Source organism: Schistocerca piceifrons, chromosome 8 (assembly GCF_021461385.2).
Source record: "Schistocerca piceifrons isolate TAMUIC-IGC-003096 chromosome 8, iqSchPice1.1, whole genome shotgun sequence".
Taxonomy (NCBI): Eukaryota; Metazoa; Arthropoda; class Insecta; order Orthoptera; family Acrididae; genus Schistocerca; species Schistocerca piceifrons.
This window is the reverse complement of record NC_060145.1, coordinates 377,813,712-377,836,325: the sequence shown is the minus strand read 5'-3', so window position 1 is coordinate 377,836,325 and position 22,614 is coordinate 377,813,712. Positions and strand designations below refer to the sequence as shown.

The 22,614-nt window shown below is 39.1% G+C and overlaps 1 protein-coding gene across 1 annotated transcript in view; it reads right to left on the bottom strand.

The window, feature by feature from the left end:
- LOC124712358 (coiled-coil domain-containing protein 96-like) overlaps window positions 1-22,614 on the bottom strand; it is a 189,823-nt gene that overhangs the window by 43,568 nt on the left and 123,641 nt on the right. The gene's annotated exons all lie outside the window — the stretch shown is intronic.

The window sequence follows — 22,614 nt, the reverse complement described above, 5'->3', positions numbered from 1 at the left end:
TACGTGTATATTACACTCCTGGAAATGGAAAAAAGAACACATTGACACCGGTGTGTCAGACCCACCATACTTGCTCCGGACACTGCGAGAGGGCTGTACAAGCAATGATCACACGCACGGCACAGCGGACACACCAGGAACCGCGGTGTTGGCCGTCAAATGGCGCTAGCTGCGCAGCATTTGTGCACCGCCGCCGTCAGTGTCAGCCAGTTTGCCGTGGCATACGGAGCTCCATTGCAGTCTTTAACACTGGTAGCATGCCGCGACAGCGTGGACGTGAACCGTATGTGCAGTTGACGGACTTTGAGCGAGGGCGTATAGTGGGCATGCGGGAGGCCGGGTGGACGCACCGCCGAATTGCTCAACACGTGGGGCGTGAGGTCTCCACAGTACATCGATGTTGTCGCCAGTGGTCGGCGGAAGGTGCACGTGCCCGTCGACCTGGGACCGGACCGCAGCGACGCACGGATGCACGCCAAGACCGTAGGATCCTACGCAGTGCCGTAGGGGACCGCACCGCCACTTCCCAGCAAATTAGGGACACTGTTGCTCCTGGGGTATCGGCGAGGACCATTCGAAACCGTCTCCATGAAGCTGGGCTACGGTCCCGCACACCGTTAGGCCGTCTTCCGCTCACGCCCCAACATCGTGCAGCCCGCCTCCAGTGGTGTCGCGACAGGCGTGAATGGAGGGACGAATGGAGACGTGTCGTCTTCAGCGATGAGAGTCGCTTCTGCCTTGGTGCCAATGATGGTCGTATGCGTGTTTGGCGCCGTGCAGGTGAGCGCCACAATCAGGACTGCATACGACCGAGGCACACAGGGCCAACACCCGGCATCATGGTGTGGGGAGCGATCTCCTACACTGGCCGTACACCACTGGTGATCGTCGAGGGGACACTGAATAGTGCACGGTACATCCAAACCGTCATCGAACCCACCGTTCTACCATTCCTAGACCGGCAAGGGAACTTGCTGTTCCAACAGGACAATGCACGTCCGCATGTATCCCGTGCCACCCAACGTGCTCTAGAAGGTGTAAGTCAACTACCCTGGCCAGCAAGATCTCCGGATCTGTCCCCCATTGAGCATGTTTGGGACTGGATGAAGCGTCGTCTCACGCGGTCTGCACGTCCAGCACGAACGCTGGTCCAACTGAGGCGCCAGGTGGAAATGGCATGGCAAGCCGTTCCACAGGACTACATCCAGCATCTCTACGATCGTCTCCATGGGAGAATAGCAGCCTGCATTGCTGCGAAAGGTGGATATACACTGTACTAGTGCCGACATTGTGCATGCTCTGTTGCCTGTGTCTATGTGCCTGTGGTTCCGTCAGTGTGATCATGTGATGTATCTGACCCCAGGAATGTGTCAATAAAGTTTCCCCTTCCTGGGACAATGAATTCACGGTGTTCTTATTTCAATTTCCAGGAGTGTATTACATGCTGCTTTATGTTGGAGTATGTGTGTGTTTGCAGTTTACAGGCACTCGACAGCTCATTTATCAGCACCCAAGCGAAGATTAGTGGCAACAAATGTGGTTAAAATGGCTAAAAGTGTCAGAGGAAGAGGCGTAACCCTATAGAATTACACTCACTCACTCCCAACATCTCTAGCGGTCACACCCGCAATTACATTATCTCATATCCCTTACAGTAACATAAAATCACTAAAATGTTCTGAAACTGTAAATAAAACGCAAGTAATACAAGAGAAGAGCTAAGATAACTACCAAGGGAGATGTGACTGGCTCATCACTTACATGAAACGTGGGTGAGCCAGCGACCCTGAATAACACACCCAAAATTTCTGCCCAAAAGTTTAGGCAAAAAGTAGGACAATTCACAAACATTGAAAATCATACCACTTACGTTTAATTGTCAAGTAACTAGTGCCTAAATCTGTCTGCAAACATCTGTTGCCCTATGGTCTGAAAATAAAACAGTCTAATAAAACGTGGCACACTATGATTTGTATGCTACAAGTACCATATAGTGGTGGGTCCTCTAGCTGGGGCAAGACACCATGCGACATAGCACTGTGTTGTATATGAAGACGAATAATAAGGACTACATCCTCCCATTGTGGATGGAAGATTGTACGCCCTGGCCACGTGGATTTTACCAGATGCAGCTTAATGACATCTACACCACATCAATCGTAGTTGCTATCCATGGCTGCTGTGCCTCTTTTTCGGTAACCCATGAACAGATAATTTCTGAAGGTGAGTAATCTTGAGAACGTGTTGCCCAGTGCAACAGGCGAATATCCTCTCTGTCAAGATGCGTCAGTACAACACTGACAGCAGTCCTGGGTTATGTTGTTGTAAGATAACGTCGTGGATACCTTGAAGATATGGCACAAGTACTCGCTTCAAAACATCACAAATATTTGCTACATCCACATAAGTATTATGCAAGTCAGCACACGATGCACGGCGTGTACCTTGTAGTACTACTAATGTTTGCCTTTCTTGTTCCAATCGCAACTGTAGCAAGCGAAAAGTGACTGTCTATATTGTAAGTAGGCTGTTTAGGTTTTCTTACTGGTAACGCCAAGTAGCGCTCTGTATGAAAATCACTGGCTGTGCTGTGTGCAGTCTGTGGCTAGTTTGCATTGTTGTCTGCCATTGTAGTGTTGGACATCTGGATGTGAACAGCGCATAGCGTTGCGCAGTTGGAGGTGAGCCGCCAGCAATGGTGGATGTGGGGAAGTGAGATGGCGGATTTTTGAGAGTGATCTGGACGTGTGTCCATCAGAAACAGTAATTTTGTAAGAAGGGATGTCATGAACTGCTATATATATTATGACTTTTGAACACTATTAAGGTAAATACATTGTTTGTTCTCTATCAAAATCTTTCATTTGCTAACTATGTCTATCAGTAGTTAGTGCCTTCAGTAGTTTGAATCTTTTATTTAGCTAGCAGTATTGGCACTCGCTGTATTGCAGTAGTTTGAGTAATGAAGATTTTTGTGAGGTTAGTGATTTGTGAAACGTATATGTTAATTTAGTCAGGGCCATTCTCTTGTAGGGATTATTGAAAGTCAGATTGCGTTGCGCTAAAAAATATTGTGTCGGTTCAAGCACAGTCATGTATAATTCTTCTAAGGGGACGTTTCATATGGCGACCATGCCAGGATTTGAACCTGGAATCTTCTGATTTTTTCTTGTAGTTTGTATAATTGGTGTAGCTTTTGTTTATTGCTAGCGCGAATTGTAGACAGAATCTCCTTTGTAGATGCAGTCTTTCATTGTTGTACAGTAAAACAGTTGTGGCATGCATGTAGATTTGCACCAAGTATTTCGCAGCTGCACTTGCAATTAACTAGATATTATTTTCAATGCTATGTTAATGTGTTCTCATATTTTTGCTCTTCAAATTGTGCTTTTCTGTGTTATCGTGTGAAATATTGTGACAATAATGGCGTGTGAAAAACGTAACACTAGGCTCCAAAGTAAACTGAGAAATAATAGTGACAATGAGCGTAGCTTATCAGCACCACTGTGTAATGAATTAACAGCCATTTGAAGTAGTAATTTGGTAATTGTGCATAGGGAAACGGAGCGGGCAGCAAATAATGGCGTAGACAGTGAAACAATTAGTGAACAGGGAAGCATTATCGATCGATCGGTCGGCAACAGCTCACCTCAGGAATCCGAAATGACAGGACACTATCTCGCAAATACTGTAGATTCAGGTTTTGGGTCCTCACCGTTTTCCCAAATAAGTCAAGACACATTTTCTGCTTGTCAAAATGTGAATGTTGCCGGTGCAAATTCGCTGCCAAAAAGCACTGAGGCACATGTTTCAGACACCAGTGCACTGTTGTTACAATTAATACAACAAATGGGACAAATGCTTCAAAAGTTAGACACAATCGAACAAAATCTTCAAAAGTTAGACACAATGCAACAAAATCTTCAAAAGTTAGACACGATGGAACAAAATCAGAGACAAACACAGCAACAGCTTCGAAAGTTAGACTCATTGGAACAAACACGAGAAGGTTTAGCTCCTGAGTTGCTTAAAATCGAACCGAAATGTCAAAAAGTCTGTAATGACGCAAAAACACAAATTTGTGAGCATTTTCAACCTATTTTTTCGTGGCATGAAAATGCATTACAGAATCATGAAGCAGCCATAAAAGAACTGCAAACTATTGTTCATCAAAATCATGAGACCTTGCAAGCTAAAATTGACTCAGTTGCATCTACCGATTCGGTTACGCAACTTTCAAAAACTCAGGAAAACTTAAAGGACACAGTAGATACTCAGAAAATTGGTTCAGAAAGACACATGGAGGAAATTAGTTCATTATTAGAGAAAGTAGTTGAACTTTCGGATCAGCTAAATAATTTATCTACAAAGGTAGATGATAATCTGAATGACACAAAACTGGTAGTCTTTAATGACACAGAAGAGTGCGAACAAATTAGGAAATTCAAATAAAATCAGAATCAAATTAATACGCAACACCAAAGAGAAATCCGGGAAGAACAAGATCAGCTGACACAGGTAATACAAGAATTACGTATTTCAGAGGACACTCGCGCTCCAATACGTGAAGAGGGACATAGAAATATGGAGCAGCCACAAAATAATAACACGGGGTACTTCGGAAATTATGAAAAAAATTGGCAAGGTACACCGAATTTTGACCGCCGAAACGAAGTAACAATGACCGATATGCAACTCGCCGACATGATGATTTTGACTATAAGCTGTTTATTACTACACGTATATTCAAAACATTTAAGAATTCCAGCAACGACATTCATCCACAAGCGTGGCTTCATCAATTCTATCATTGTTTTCTGCCCAACTGGTCATTAGAGCACAGATTAGAATTTATGTGTGGCTATTTAGAGAATGAACCAGCTGTAAGAATGCGATCCGTCATTCACGATTGCCACAGCGAAGGAGAATTTTATCATGCCTTCCTCTCAGCATATTGTTCTCAAGCTACACAAGACCGAGTAAAACATAGCATCATAATGATGAAACATTTCGAACAATCTGAATTCTCCAGTCTTGTGAAATATTTTGAAGACATGTTGCACAAGAATTAGTACCTGTCAAACCCATACAGCCCCTCAGAACTCATCCGCAATTGCTTAATCAAATTACTTGAACATTTACGACATATTATTTTGGCAGGACGTTGCAAAGACGACATTGAAACTTTTCATGGACTCTTACGAATATTAGAAACTGACACTGACAATCGCGGAACGCGAAAACAGGAACACAACATTTACAGGTCACACCCATCGCAATTCCGCGATGAAAGAAATAATAACTGGACATGACAAGGCTATTCTCACAACACAAATCGTGACCAAAACAGACACTACCCGTATGAGAACTGTTGGCAGAGTAGTAATAATTACAGGGAAAGATCACCTCTCCATGGTAGTGACTATCACAGAGACAATCAGAGAAACAGACAATATGGGAACCAAAATAATTATTATCAAGGGAGACAGAATAACTTTAGACGCAATGGTCCAGCGCGCAGTTACGATTCAGGGAGAAATTCTCCACCACGTGACCGACAAGAAAGAAACTATGGAATCTACCGACATGACAACAGACTATATAATCGTAACGACAGACCTGAATTGCATCAGAACTGGCGAGATTCAAACAGGGCAGGGCCCTCTTGACAAGGTGAATTTGTAGAAGTTAGGTCTCCAAATCCCAACAACGACGCGCGCCATCAAAGAGACAATAGGCAATGACTCATACCACTGGCAGCCACAAAACGTACTAATGAAACTGACAACGCAGCTGCCGTAGCTAGTAATTACGTAACAATGGAAGACATTAGGGACATCTTACTCCAGAAACACGACGTAAAACATAACAACATTGCATATCCTGTGAGTCACATTACAGTAAATGACGTAAAATTTACGGCAGTACTTGACTCTGGCAGTCCCATTTCAGTAATTAGTGAAACAGCCTTTAGAAAATGCAACAAATCGAACGATTGCTCCACACTTCCTTTACGTAAGATTAAATTACAAGGTGCAATCTTTGGAAAAAGTGTAGATGTACGCCAACAAAACAACTTAGAATTCTTTTGTCAAAGCCGCAGCTTCTCTATGAACTTTCTTATTGTTCCGTTATTGTCGACGGAAATTATATTGGGAGTAGACTTTTTTAGTGAATACAAAGCAATCTTAAACTTTCATGATGCTGAAATAAGTTTAGAGAAAGAAGGTAAGTCAATAGCTTTGAAATTTGAAGATTGGCTCTCAAACCATGACTAAGAAATTAATCGGCTTTACCTCCTGTTAGACAACAGTTCGGAATTTTCAACGGAACTTGACACTAACAATCACTCTGCAAGTACTGACAGGGATGATATCGACAGCGCATTTGATACTAATGAGTTAATTCAGAATAAAATTCAAACAATTGAGAATTGTAATGACACTGATAGGCAAGACCTTTTTGAGATTTTACAAGCACATTCCACAGTTTTTACTCACAAAACAGGAACAATCAAGGGATTTCAATACCAATTTCGTGTTTGTGAGTATACTAAATTTTGTGTTAGACCATACATAAATCCGGCACATTATAGGGACCGTGTTAGAACAGAAATACACTCTATGCTTGACGACGGCATTATTGAGCCGGCAGTAAGCTCATACAACAATCCATTACATGTTGTTGAGAAGAAAAATGGATCGATCAGGCTTGTCTTAGATTCGAGACATATCAATACTATCATAATTCCTGAAACAGACAGGCTGCAAACGTTGGAAGAACTTCTTCAAAATTTTAATGGTGTAAAAGTGTTGTCTTCTATTGATCTCAGATCCATCTTTTATCAGATAGAACTTTATCCAGAATGTAGAAAATACACAGCTTTCCTTTGTTTCGGCGTTTGTTATCAGTTTTGGAAACTTCCTTTTGGTTTGAACATTTCTTCGGCAGCATTCTTCGCGGGCTAAATTCCATATTCCCTGAGTTCTTAAAACGTCACATCACCTTATATGTGGACGATATTCTGATAGCAGAAGCCTCATGGGAACAACATAATCGCATCCTTAACAGCGTGTTCATATTTTTGCAGAATCTGGAATTACAGTTAACTTGGAAAAGTCTGAATTCGGTAGGACAAAGGTGAAGTTTTTGGGACATATTATTTCTTCTGAAGTCATTCAGCCGGATCCTGAAAAGTTAGAAGCAAACAGAGCCATTCCAGTTCCATCTACAAAAAAACGAGTCCGCAGTTTTCTAGGTCTCGTAAATTTTTACCGTCGTTTTCTGAATATGCAAATTCTAGTTACACCAAAACCTTGTTCTCTCACTGGAAAAAATACTATTTGGAACTGGGACGAACAAGCACAGTTGGAATTCAATTCTTTGAAAGAATCGCTACTTAACGCGCCAATACTAGTTCTTCCAGATCTGTCACAAGATTTCTGCCTTAGCACGGATTCTTCTAAAGTCGGTCTTGGTGCCCATTTATTTCAAGTAGCCAAAGAAAATGACACTACTGTTCATAAAACCATTGCTTTTGATAGCCGAGTGCTAATAAAATCTGAAAAAAATTATTCCGTTACTGAATTAGAAGCCTTAGCTATGGTTTGGGCATTTAACAAATTCCGTTTCTTTCTTTCTGGTAAGCACGTAAAAGTATACAGTAATCATCGTGCATTACAATTTCTTATGTCTTCAAAATTAAATCATGCCAGGTTAAAACGTTGGGCATTGTTTCTGCAAGAATTACACTTCACAATAGTCTACATTCCCGGCAAGGAGAACATTGTTGCGGACGCACGGTCACGCGCACCGGCTGGGCTTGGGAAAAGTAACACAGAAGGCAACCTCGAGAAAAATTTCAGTATTCTTTACATTCAGAAAGTCGCCTTTGAAAACTTCATCTTTAAAGGACATTGCTCATGAAAAAGATAAAGATCCGATTTGGAAAGAAATCAAAAGTAAATGGCATGAAAAGACACACACTCAGATTCGGCATACTCTTCAAACGCTGCACTGTTGATGACAAGCTATGGCTACTTTGCATTCCAGATGATTTTGTTAATAAGCTCATTTGGTACATTCATTTCAGCTACGCACATTATGGTCCACGAAAATGTTATAATATTCTTCGAACGACTTGTTATTTTAACAATATGGAAAAGACAATTCGAAGAGTCTTGTCTATTTGTAAACTTTGTCAAAAGGCGAAACCATCTACTATCTCACGTCGTGCTCCGTTGTTTCCTATCATTCCTTCTAAATTAAAAGAATTTGCTGCTGTTGATCTCTTGGGACCCCTTGTCAGAACATCGAATGGGTTTTCGTACGTTCTGGTCGCTGTTGAACTTACTTCAAAATTTGTTTCTTTCACTCCGTTACGTAAAGCCACTGGACAGTCTGTTTCCAAAGCCTTTGTTAAAAATTTCTTGCGTGAAGTTGGACACGTTAGTAAAGTCATTTCAGATAACAGACCGCAATTCCGATCTGCTGTTTGGTCATGCATGCTTTGGAACCATAAAATCAAACCTGTTTTTATTTCATTGTACTCACCACATTGTAACCCGTCTGAACGGATTATGAAAGAAATCAATAAGCTTTGCAGACTTTATTGTCACAGAAAGCATCAGCATTGGGACAGATATTTACACTTATTTCAAAACGTGCTGAATGAAATGCCTCATGACTCGACTGCTTCACCGCCTACTCTTGTACTGAAGAATGAAGAACCACCTAACAGAATCAGAGAGCTTGTACCTTTCCCGAATACACGTAAACTTCGACACAAAGACATAATTGATTTGGCTATTAATAATATAAAATCTGCAGCAGACAAAAGGAGAAAACTACACGGTAAAGCAAATGCAAAGAAATTATATATTGGACAGAAAGTTCTCATTAAAGCTCATTCATTGTCACATAAGAAGAAACACTTGGGTCACAAATTCTTTCTAGTTTGCAATGGACCTTACAGAATCCGACGTATACCACATGATAATTGCGTTGAAGTTGAAACTCTGCGTACTAGGAAGCGTAAAGGTTTACACCCCATTTCACATGTAAAACCGTTTATTGAAAGATAATCTGCTTTTTAACTTTGTCTTTGCCATAAAACTTTTCACTTCACATTTCTAGTATGCTTTGTCAGACTTAAGAAACTGTTAACATGCAACAATGTTTGAAGTTAAATATCCAGTCTAGAACCTAGGGAACATTTTTAAACAAAAATTACGAATGCATTGTTATAGTGAACAGATGACACAGTGTTGTTATTTGTACATTCTTGCTTGTTAGTTGCTCGATTACGTAACGACTATCAGGCTTACATACATAGAACATATACTGCTAATGAGATTTTAATGCAACATTTTGGTACTTGAAAAGATACTCTTTATTTGAAGTACATTCGGTGAGATTAAAGATGACTTAGCATTTGGTTTCTTTGATAGCTACACGATTATATCACGACGTTACTAATATGTGACACAATTTACATTGTTGCTTTTGCGGTGTATCTGTTTTATATCTGCACAGTTTTTCTGTATTATTCTGGAAAGTAAAACACATTTTAGTAGTAACTTTTGTGGTATAGCTACAATGAGACAGCCTTTTTCATAGCACAACAATACGTTACACTATAGTACTTTCTTGATCACGGTAAGGTACGTAATAACTACGATATCTATACACAAAGCATTTCACTTTCGTTTATGATGAGGTAAGTACATCGACTTCAGCAGAACTTTGCTTACAGAGGACGATAACTACGACACTTCCACAGAATTATCTTACAGCAAGACGCACATTTAGCGCTACAGGACACGCATTTGAGTGATTAATTTTGTACTTATTTTTCAAGATTTTTGAATTACAAAGAAAGTTTTCCATGATACATTTCATTCCATTGCTGTAATCTGTAACACCTGAGGGTATAATTACATTAATCCTCAGGGGTACACGCCTACACTGTGTACTACGTTTTGGCAAGCACAAGGAGTCCTAGCTAATATGGCATTTGCTTATACAACTTTACACATCGGTACCATATTTCTCTAACACAGAATTACACAGCTATCTGATTATTTAACAGAGAAACAAAATTTTTTTTACTATGTCAGTGACACATGTTTACGCAATTACACAGTTGGATAATTTCACACTTATGAAATTGTATTTTGTTTGTACTTTGTGAACAGTTTATATTTTTCGGAACCATTGTGATACTATGAGAGCTTTGAATGATGTATTTGGTATGGGATAATGATTTTCCACTACTGAAATGAGCAGAGAATTTTTTTTAGGGTTTGAAATTATTCCAGAACGCTATGGAGGTTTTATGATGCTACTATTACGATGACAATGTGTATAATGCTGTTGAGGTATGTTTATGATCAATAAGCTGATGCTATATGAGGAATTTGATTATGCTATGTATTTATTATGATGAAATATTGAAGAAGTGTCGACGAATATGTATATGTGTAATAAGATAAGGAATAATGTGTAGTAGTTAGGGGCTCTGACTTGTGAAAAAGGATGTTGGAAACCAAGAATCGTACTTTAAAAGTTATGAAATGTGTGTAAATGCGTGAATGCATCACAATGCCGGTGACAATTTTTTTGACACTGTTATATTTATAGGATTTTGTTTCTATATATTTGTAACGCAAATATTTCGACCTGTGAAATTTTATTTGTATCAAACTGTCACTGTAGCGGAAACTGATGTCGTAAATATTTCGGTAAGGAAGGTAGGTCACCTTGACGTAATGCACTGTAAGCACCCAGCTGTGCGAGAGTCGCCTGGAAAAAAGCCATTAGTGTGTGCCTTTCAGAGGCACAGGTGGAGAAAAAAGAGGCCATTAACCTCGCTATTAACATTCCTTTGCAGAAAGCATCGCAAATATGACACGCTCAAACTTGAAAACATGATTACACTGTAGAGTTCTTAATTTATGACATTTACTGAAATGAAATGATGAGAAACACTTCACATCTACTGTCTTGCTACTTGAAAGATTGTTTACTGCATAATGAAATGTCATATGGCTAGTGAATGATGTTTCACGCCTTGCTTTGCCTATTTTGTATAATGATGTTTCACGCCTTGCTTTGCCTATTTTGTATAATATCTAGTTTCTAGCTGCACTGCAGCATTGGTTAAAATAAAATTTTATAGATGTACTAATATAAATATTTTCTGTCTACAGACCCAGTAAATAATAATTTTGTGATATACTTCCAAAAAAATGAGGGAGCACAAAAAGACATTTCCCTTCACAGGAACTGCATACATAATTTTCTTTTCAAGTACTTGGTAATTTATTTCATAGAATAAGTTTTAGTGGTGCACCACTTTAATTACAGAGACACTAAGATGTGACATAGGTATTAGACATGGCCATCTTTACTGTAATATTTTATCTGGTTGAGCTTTGTCATGTTTAGGTATAAGTTAAAGCATTTGCTGCTGCTGTTTGCCAGGCATAGTGCTACTGAATTTCACTTTGTATTCCTCTGTTAAGCCAGTTTTACTACTGATTTATTTTTCTTGTTGCTGCACGTTGGCTCATATTAGTTGTAATGTTGCATTTGCTCTGTTAATTTACATTTACTGCTGCTTGCTTTGCCAATTTGCATTTTTTTGTCATTGCTGTTTGCGTTAATTGTTTTGTGCTGCTGCATTGCCTCGTCCCTTAGTTTAGCATGTGAGCTCAGTAGATTTAAGTTAGCTTCAGAGGGGGTAGACTATATAAGAGAATGAGTTGCGATGAATTGGAAGAAATGCATTGAGAAGTTATACGAAAAAAGTACAGAAAGCAGGTATAGAGAGGACTTTTTGGAAATAATGAAGAATGAAGGGAGAGCTCTGAGAAGTAAAGAAAGTTTTGTTTGCAAATGGCTGCAGTACCAAATGTTACACTGAAAACAAACCCTGTACTTTCCTTGTGTAAACCCACTATGTGTTTGTGTACTCTTGTGTATTTGTCTTTTTCCTGTCATTATGTGTTTAGCTGATATGAGTTATGTTGTGGAATTTTTCTAATAATATGTTATCTACTTTGTAAAGATGCTTAGACATTATTTATCTGTTCTGTTTTGTTGCTCATATTTGAAGTTAATGTTTCAAAAGTTATTCTGATCTTTATCTATGTACTTATGTCATTATTCTTGTAACACTGATGTGCATGTTTATTTCTATTCTTTTGTAAAGCCTGTTTTACTGCAAATGTTATCTGTATTGTTATGATCTTTAATGTTGTATTTTGTACCTTTGTTATTGTATTCTTATGTTATAAAATTGTAATTGACACCAGTTCATCAAATTAAGTAACTTGTAAGTTACATTTCACTGCACACGTTTCTGTTGGTCACAATATATGCACAGTATGTGAGAAGTTGGGACTGTTAGTGCTTGCACGTGTGTTGATAATTCAGCAAGGGACTGGATAACAGCATTGCTGGTTCTAAAGACAATTCCAAAAACTTTGTGAGTGCACAAGTGGTGGTTCATGGACTTGCTATATTATCTACAAGACTCTTCAATGGTGATCGTGCACCCACACAGTCACAACGGATGGCTGCTAGGCGTCTCTACAAGGGCTACAGTGGGTCTGCATCTTTGATGGCCCTCCAATACCATTATTTCTACAAGGACTGCAGTGGGTCTGCACCTCTGGTGGCCCAGCAATACCGTAATTTCTAACAGGACTACAGTGGTCTGCTCTGTGATGATCTACCTACCAATATTCTTCAAAACTTCGACTGACTCTGCTGTGGGCTTGCTCTGTTGTGGCCCATTACCTGCCTGCATGTCAAGAGTCAGCACTGTCTTTCCGTTAGAAGGACAACACTACTTCTTCAAGACTGCATGGAAATCCACTACTTCTGTGTGCATTTTCTTTTACTGCTCAGATTTTGAGAAAAACACTGCTATTTTACTGTGATGAACGATCAGGACTGTCTTTATGGACTGTGAGAAAATTTTAGCTTTTGACCAACATTGTATCAATAAGTGTGTGCATTTGATATCTTTGTCATTGTTATTATGAAATTTTTTTTTTCAAATCTGTACTGGCCACTGCCCAAAACAATTTGTAAACATTTTTGTGGGGACCATGGGGGCTACGTTTAGGTTTTCTTATTCGTAACGCCACGTAGCGCTCTGTACGAAAATCACTGGCTGTGCTGTGTGCAGTTTGTGGCTAGTTTGCATTGTTGTCTGCCATTGTAGTGTTGGGCAGCTGGATGTGAACAGCGCGTAGCGTTGCGCAGTTGGAGATGAGCCGCCAGCAGTGGTGGATGTGGGGAAGTGAGATGGTGGATTTTTGAGAGCGGGTGATCTGGACATGTGTCTACATCTACATCTACATCTACATTGACACTCCGCAAGCCAGTAGTGTTGGGCAGCTGGATGTGAACAGCGCGTAGCGTTGCGCAGTTGGAGATGAGCCGCCAGCAGTGGTGGATGTGGGGAAGTGAGATGGTGGATTTTTGAGAGCGGGTGATCTGGACATGTGTCTACATCTACATCTACATCTACATTGACACTCCGCAAGCCACCCAACGGTGTGTGGCGGAGGGCACTTTACGTGCCACTGTCATTACCTCCCTTTCCTGTTCCAGTCGCGTATGGTTCGCAGGAAGAACGACTGTCTGAAAGCCTCCGTGCGCGCTCTAATCTCTCTAATTTTACATTCGTGATCTCCTCGGGAGGTATAAGTAGGGGGAAGCAATATATTCGATACCTCATCCAGAAACGCACCCTCTCGAAACCTGGCGAGCAAGCTACACCGCGATGCAGAGCGCCTCTCTTGCAGAGTCTGCCACTTGAGTTTATTAAACATCTCCGTAACGCTATCACGGTTACCAAATTACCCTGTGACGAAACGCGCCGCTCTTCTTTGGATCTTCTCTATCTCCTCCGTCAGACCAATCTGGTACGGATCCCACACTGATGAGCAATACTCAAGTATAGGTCGAACGAGTGTTTTGTAAGCCACCTCCTTTGTTGATGGACTACATTTTCTAAGCACTCTCCCAATGAATCTCAACCTGGTACCCGCCTTACCAACAATTAATTTTATATGATCATTCCACTTCAAATCGTTCCGCACGCATACTCCCAGATATTTTACAGAAGTAACTGCTACCAGTGTTTGTTCCGCTATCATATAATCATACAATAAAGGATCCTTCTTTCTATGTATTCGCAATACATTACATTTGTCTATGTTAAGGGTCAGTTGCCACTCCCTGCACCAAGTGCCTATCCGCTGCAGATCTTCCTACATTTCGCTACAATTTTCTAATGCTGTAGCTTCTCTGTATACTACAGCATCATCCGCGAAAAGCCGCATGAAACTTCTGACACTATCTACTAGGTGTCCATCAGAAACAGTACATTTGTAAGAAGGGATGTCATGAACTGCTATATATATTATTAAGGTAAATACATTATTTGTTGTCTATCAAAATATTTCATTTGCTAACTATGTCTATCAGTAGTTAGTGCCTTCAGTAGTTTGAATCTTTTATTTAGCTAGCAGTATTGGCGCTCGCTGTATTGCAGTAGTTTGAGTTACGAAGATTTTTGTGAGGTAAGTGATTTGTGAAACGTATAGGTTAATTTAGTCAGGGCCATTCTCTTGTAGGAATTATTGAAAGTCAGATTGCGTTGCGCTAAAAAATATAGTGTGTCAGTTTAAGCACAGTCATGTATAATTGTTCTAAGGGGACATTTCAATATACCTCCTATCTTGTCTTCAGGAACCTTGCGCAAAAAGTACGTTGGTGGCAACAGAACTGCTCTTCAGCCAGCCGCAACTGCCAGTTCTCTAAATTCTCTCAATAATGTTTCAAAAAAAGGTCGTTGTCTTCACTCCATGTATTCTCATTTGAGTTCAGGAAGCATCTCTGTGATTTTCGTGTGTTGTTGGAAGACATTGGTAACAAATCTAGCAGCATGCCTCTCCATTGCTTCGATGTCTTTCTTTAATGCGGCTTAGTGGTGATCCCAAACACTCGAGAAGTATTCAAGAATGGGTAGCAAAAGTATTTTCCCTTATAGACGAGCCAAAAGTTCTTAGAATTCTCAAAATGACTCAAAGTCGACCATTCAGCTATGTTACAGTGGTACCCTGTGCTATCATGGCAGATACTGAGCCCGAATGCCGATGACAATGAAATCTGGAAATGTCCATTCTCGTGGACCCTCCACTCATGGATATGTCCATTACACTGCTGCACTAGGAACTGGGAGACAGCTGGAAAGAACATGTGGTGCCATTTCTGTGACCAGTGTTGCTGTCAGGTGAAAATTGGGCACACACCACTGTCAATGTTACATTCTGAGTGTAGAGCAAGTATTGGAAGAAAATGAGAACAAATTTAGAAAAGGTATTAAAGATAAGGGAGAAAACTAAAAATTTTAAATTTTTCTTATGACGTAATTATGTCGAGGATAAAAAAATCGCATGGATAATCTCTTAAAAACAGGTCATTCTGAGAGAATTAGATTAGAAAATGAGACGCTGAAAGTAGCAGGAGGCTTTTACAATTTAGGGAGCAACTGATGCTGGCAGAAGAAAAAAAATATGAAATGTACTTTGGCAATAGCAATAAAAGTGTCTCCTAAGGAGAGAAATTTTTTAACATAAAATATCAATTTAAGTTCTTGGAAATCTTCGTTGAAGGCATCTATATGGAGAGTAACATTGCATGGAAGTGAAACGTGGATGATAAACGTTCAAAAGGTTTTGAAGTGTATTGCTTGAGAAGAATAATAACGATTAAATGGCTAGTTTAAGGAAGTAATGGAGAGATACTGAATCAAATTCGGAAAAACAAGTAAAAAGACTACCCACGCTACGTATGTCTGTCCTCTTCTAAAGTACTTACCAGATAGAAGGAAGACTTCAAAAAAGTTCAAAGTAGGTCAGCTCGTTTTGTATAATCCCGTAAAACGGGAGAGAGTATCACGGAAGACGTTTTTCGTTGCAGTGACATCTTGTCACGAAATTTCAGTCGCCAATTTCGCCTCCTGAAGGGAAGATACTTTGTTAATTCGAGCCTATATAAGAAAGGATATTTTGTTAATTCGCGCCTATATAAGGAAGGATACAACTGACAGCCTTGGCAGAGCCAGTCCTGACAAAACTCTACCATCTGGTGAGCAAGATGTATCAGATAGGCGAAATTCCCTTAGACTTCAAGAAGAATATAATAATTCCAATCCCAAAGAAAGCAGGTGTTGACAGATGTGAAAATTACCGAACTATCAGTTTAATAAGTCACAGCTGCAAAATACTAACGCGAATTCTTTACAGACGAATGGAAAAACTGGTAGAAGCCGACCTCGGGGAAGATCAGTTTGGATTCAGTAGAAACGTTGGACCACGTGAGGCAGTACTGACCCTACGACTTATCTTAGAAGAAAGATGTAGACTCAGAGAAAGCTTTTGACAATGTTGACTGGAACACTGCCTTTCAAATACTGAAGGAGGCAAGGGTAAAATAAAGGGAGCGAAAGGCTATTTACAATTTGTACAGAAACCAGATGGCAGTTATAAGAGTCGAGGGGCACGAAAGGGAAGCAGTGGTTGGGAAGGGAGTGAGACAGGGCTGTAGCCTCTCCCCGATGCTATTCAATCTGTATATTGAGCAAGCAGTAAAGGAAACAAAAGAAAAGGTCGGAGTAGGCATTAAAATCCATGGAGAAGAAATAAAAACTTTGAGGTTCGCCGATGACATTGTAATTCTGTCAGAGACAGCAAAGGACTTGGAAGAGCAGTTGAATGGAATGGACACTGTCTTGAAAGGAGGGTAGAAGATGAACATCAACAAAAGCAAAACGAGGATAATGGAATGTAGTCGAATTAAGTCGGGTGATGCTGAGGGAATTAGAGTAGGAAATGAGACACTTAAAGTAGTAAAGGAGTTTTGCTATTTGGGGAGCAAAGTAACTGATGATGGTAGAAGTAGAGAGGATATAAAATGTAGACTGGCAATGGCTAGGAAAGCGTTTCTGAAGAAGAGAAATTTGTTAACATCGAGTATAGATTTAAGTGTCAGGAAGCCGTTTCTAAAAGTATTTGTTTGGAGTGTAGCCATGTATGGAAGTGAAAGATGGACGAAAAATAGTTTAGAGAAAAAGAGAATAGAAGTTTTCGAAATGTGGTGATACAGAAGAATGCTGAAGATTAGATGGGTAGATCACATAACTAATGACGAGGTATTGAATAGAATTGAGGAAAAGAGAAATTTGTGGCACAACTTGACTAGAAGAAGGGATCGGTTGGTAGGAAATGTTCTGAGACCTCAAGGGATCACCAATTTAGTACTGGAGGGTAGCGTGGAGGGTAAAAATCGTAGAGGGAGACCAAGGGATGAATACACTAAGCAGATCCAGAAGGATGTAGGTTGCAGTAAGTACTGGGAGATGAAGAAGCTTGCACAGGATAGAGTAGCATGGAAAGCTGCACCAAACCAGTCTCAGGAATGAAGACCACAACAACAACATAAGGAAGGATGACTGTAGTGATAAAATGAGAGAAATGAGAGCTCACACGAAAGATTTAGGTATTACTTTTAGCCACGTGCTATTCGAGAGTGGAACGATCGATAAACACATGACAGGTATTCGCAGTTGCGAATACGGACAATCATCAGATATATATGACAGAATGACGACAATGAAAAATTATGATGGACCAGGACTCGAACCGGGATTTCCTGCTTATCGCTAGCGGTTGCCTTATCATTTGGCTACCCCAGCACGCCTCACGGCCAGATCTAAGCATCAATATGTCGGCAATCGTGTGTCTACAACCTGCTGTCGTACATCTCTTATGTAATTCACATACAGCACAGATATTTTAATTGAAAGTCACTTGTTCGCTGTCGGGGGATAAACACGATACTGCAGGGCATGAGTCATTCAGAAGTATAATGCAGCGTTCCTTCAGACATACATGAATGTCCGAAGTAACAAATACTGCACCGACAACAGCCCTTATGAAATACATTAAATGTCTTTGCAGCTGCGAGTATGGACAACCATCGGCTGTATAACGCAATGACAACAATGAAAATTTTTGCCGAACAGGGCCTCGAAACGGGATTTTTCGATTATCGCTAGCAGTCGTCTGACCATTTTTTTAGATGCTACCCATTTTTGAACGCTAACCACATTTTTTAAGTTTCTGCATCGTTTTACAACCATTGTACAAAAACAAAATAGTTTAAACAATCAATATACATTCTGTATACTTCTTCTAAATGAAGAATACAAAATTATATTTTAATTGCAACCTATAAAAATAATGTAATAGTAAACCCCTTAAAATAAATGTCAGTCTCATATGAAAAACGTAGAATTGAGAAAATAACCAATAGATCACATTAACTTGTAGAGACAGCAACGTAGCCTTTTTTCTTTTTTTTTTTTTTTTACACAAATTGATAAAGGCCTCTCCGGCTACATAACCAGAATAATAAAAGTCGTCCCGTTACGACTTAAGGCTGCTCCATGCTATAACCCGCTTCGGATTTTTCGATGGTTGTCGTCTCTTCGCTGTGTTGTTTCCGTTGTTTGTTCAGTCTCAATAAAAAGCGAAAACTGGAAAGAGGTTCGTAGGTTACCTTCTCATGTCATGGATAATCCAGCTGCGAGGCGGGTTATGGAATGCGCTCCAAAGAATATTAGAAAAATATTGTCTGTATTTAGGGTTCTTGAAGATCGCGTAACGTCGTTCGTTGAGATAATACCAAAAATCGAGTACTGTCTTTTCGTCATTACCGAATAGGTAGTGAATAGCGTGGCCGCTAGTCCACGTCACAGAGTTCGTTATTGCTCTTGGGAAATACACCCCATCTGGGAAAAGAAGTGAGCGTGTAGTTATCAAGAATATTAGAAAAATATTGTCTGTATTTAGGGTTCTTGAAGATCGCATGTCGTTCGTTGAGATAATACCAAAAATCGAGTACTGTCTTTTCGTCATTACCGAATAGGTAGTGAATAGCGTGGCCGCTAATCCACGTCACAGAGTTCGTTATTGCTCTTGGGAAATACACCCCATCTGGGAAAAGAAGTGAGCGTGTAGTTATCCAGTTGGGAGTCGTGCGTGTGAGAAAAGCCAATATCTGACACACCAAATACCAAACGTCCTTTGCCGACCCGCATTCGAAATGATGTTCATCCGAATCAATCACTTGGCATGTGGCACACAAGAGTGAGCCGGCGAGGTGGTTGTGATGTAGTCGGGACTGGCACAACTGTACCAATTCGTTCCTGCGCATGACAGACACATTCTAACTTTTGTGGTGCTAGCTCACCATAGTGCCTACTATCAACTTTTGATTTTAATGAACTGAAATCACCGATACCAATGAATTTAGTATAGCTATACCCATGTTGTTCTCGACAGCGCTGAAAGATCTTCACAGCTGAAGCACTTACTATTCCTCCACTGAATCCTTCATATTTTTCTGACAGTTGTGTTCTTGCAGTAGTTTCTTTTCACTGTTGATACTCACTTTGGAGCATGAATTGTAATGTTTTGGCAACGTTCAGTATCAAGCATCTACCCAGTATCAATACTTATTGCAGCTGTACAAGAATTTTTATATTGATGGCCGCTTTTCTGCCATGATCCGCCCAATGCAACAGAAGTGTCGTAACTACCGTCATTTTCTTCAACTGCTACCACTGTTGCAAATTTCATTGATTCTTCAGAAGTTACTTTTACTGTTCCCCCCAAAGCATCAGTATATTTCGAAAACCTAGAAGGGGAGCATGACAGATTCATAACAGCACACAAACTTTTTCCAGCCCTGGGGCCTTTACGTATACATCTCAGCCCACATAAATAACTGACGTTCGTCTAAAAAAATGTTATTGTTTCTTCATTTTTCTGATGTTCAGAATTCTTCCATACTCTTACAGCTCGAACAAGAGATTCCAAATCAAGAACTAAACAGTTTCTCTTCAAGACATTCTCAGAAATTCCTATCTCTTCAAGCACACAAATTACAGCATACAGTTTGCTCAAACATTGCACTTAGTACACTTAAACCTAATATTAAGATGATATCACTGGCACTGGTTTCACTGTACATTTCATTACTGTTCTAAGGCTTCTTCCTGGAAGCATTTGATGGGGAAGTACTCTGAGTGTTGCTTGCCCTAACCTCATTTCCTGGATGAAAACGTCAACAAGACATGTTCTGTACAATCTATTTCCCTTCTTTCTTTTCTTCTTAATATTCACTTTGGTGGAGTCAAAAAGAGAAACACAACTCAATGAGCAGCAAGTCCAAATGTACACAACGATAGGTGTAAAGCGCCTAACGAAAGTGTGGATGATACTATGCATTATACCACAAACTGGAAGTGATATCAAAGCAACGAATGAAGCCAGCCTACACAGTAGGATGTTTACTACAAATCAACATACATAACCGCCTTCTACAGCAAACAGCTCCTGAAATATCTTGTAACTGAACATGTGCTCATTGAACCTGTAGAAATTACTTGTACAATAAATTAATTCAAAATAAATTAAAAATATTTAGTTATCCAAAGTCAAAGAAACACATATCAAATGAAAGAGAAAAATTCAAACACAGTTTGATATTTTTAAAAAAAAATCCATATTTTATACCCACAACACTTTTTGTGCTCCCATTAGTATGACAGGACCATGAATAACATAGTTAAAGTGGTAATGCTCACTCTTCTCATTAAGTTTGTTAAAGAATGACACCACTTATATTAAATTGCATGTTTAAAATAGTGAATGACTATTAATAGTCATAGAGTGTGCTGCAATTTTTTGTGTTCAGTCTGTTAATATACATTAGAAAGTCTGCTGATTACAATTTCACTTTAACGTACATTCACTGAGTTCATATCAACTGTTCTAAGCAGTCTTTAACATAGTAAAGAAAATATGTATCTAATATCTTGTATAACACATTTTAGCTTATATCAATGAGGCTCAAAAAAATAAAATTCAATGTAAAAAAATTCTAATTTGTGGGAAACAAACATCGAACTTCATAGAAAAGTTCCAATGATTTTAATACTGCTAACGCTTTATTCTGCAGTTTCATGTTAGACATTATCTTCTAAAATTATAAACGCAATTATTTTGGCTATCTAAAAGTTTTCTATCACTTTTCTGACATTGGTTGTTTTCGTACTGAAAGAGTTTCAGTGACGTTTATCATATTTGTTGTCTTGATGAGATTTATTAAGTATGAAATATGCCTATTTTTGCCGTTTTAGACATCACAACAAAATTAGATACTTCGGTAATTGCACGTTCTGAATGTTCTACATTTCACTCTATATGCCATACTTTAATATGAAGAGAGACAATGTTAGATAATACTGTATTTTACATTATATGAAGTCATTCTCCATATAAAATTATCACTATATTTATTAGTCCATATTAGAGGACGATGAAATAACTCTTACACTCAAATAAAAAGTTTTTCCTCACTCTGTAACTTTATGCATAATCATTTTTATGTAATAAGTACTCTACCCAGTCTAATGGATGGCCTCATAACAGGTTATGATAAAATACTCTACTCGATGGATGTATAAAGTGCATTAACAACTGTTGGCATTTGACCTTTTCTGCAGACAATCATATACATGTTCTAAAAATGGGTTGCAAGTCTTGATTCACCATATGTTTACCTCTTCGTGTTAGATGTCATATCCTGAACACCTTGTGGACTGAAGGAAAGTTTGTAGTACACATTTCCTGTCACTCACAGATGCATCACAATTGTTTTATCTTTAATGAACGAAATGACTCTCCCAAATTGTTTTGTTGTCTATGAATATAACATCGACAAAGATCACTAAAATTAAGAAAATCGTTCTGCTAAAGTTCGACTACATTTATCAGTGGTTTTATAGGAACTAATCTGATCGAATTAGCCAATTCCCTAGATGTATAAAATTTTGCAGATGTATTCCACTTTTTTCAGCTTCATGTATGGAGTCAGTTGACATGTAGTAATGACCAAGTTGAAGGACTTTATGTGTGTAATAACCTAATGCCTACTATTGTACTTTTTTCCCTCATGAAATATATTCATGGGAATGAGTGAAGCTAATATTCCCATTTCATCAACATATTGACTTTGGCTGGTCTAGATGTGAAAAACATGGAAGATCCTTCACCAATGTGTACACTGATTACTGTTGCAAGAAGAGCTCATATGTTTATGATACAACATTAGTTTTCCAGAAGACATGTTCTGTAGTTCCAGTTAAAGTTAGACTTTGATTATTTGTTTTCTTATTTATTTAGTCATCTGTTGTTCCAGTTCCAGTTAGAGTTGGCTATTTATTTATTTATCATGTAGCAATGACAGCAAATATTAAGAAATTAATATACTTAGCAATTACACATTTAAGGATTTAGATACAAAGGCAATAGATTAGAATTTTGAAATTTATAATTTAATAACTATATCAATGAGAACATTTAAAATACAAAATTAAGGTTGTTAATTAATAAAGATGCAATTAATGACAGTTCATTACCTAGTGAATGAAGCCAATTGATAGCAGAGGGAGCAGCATTAATA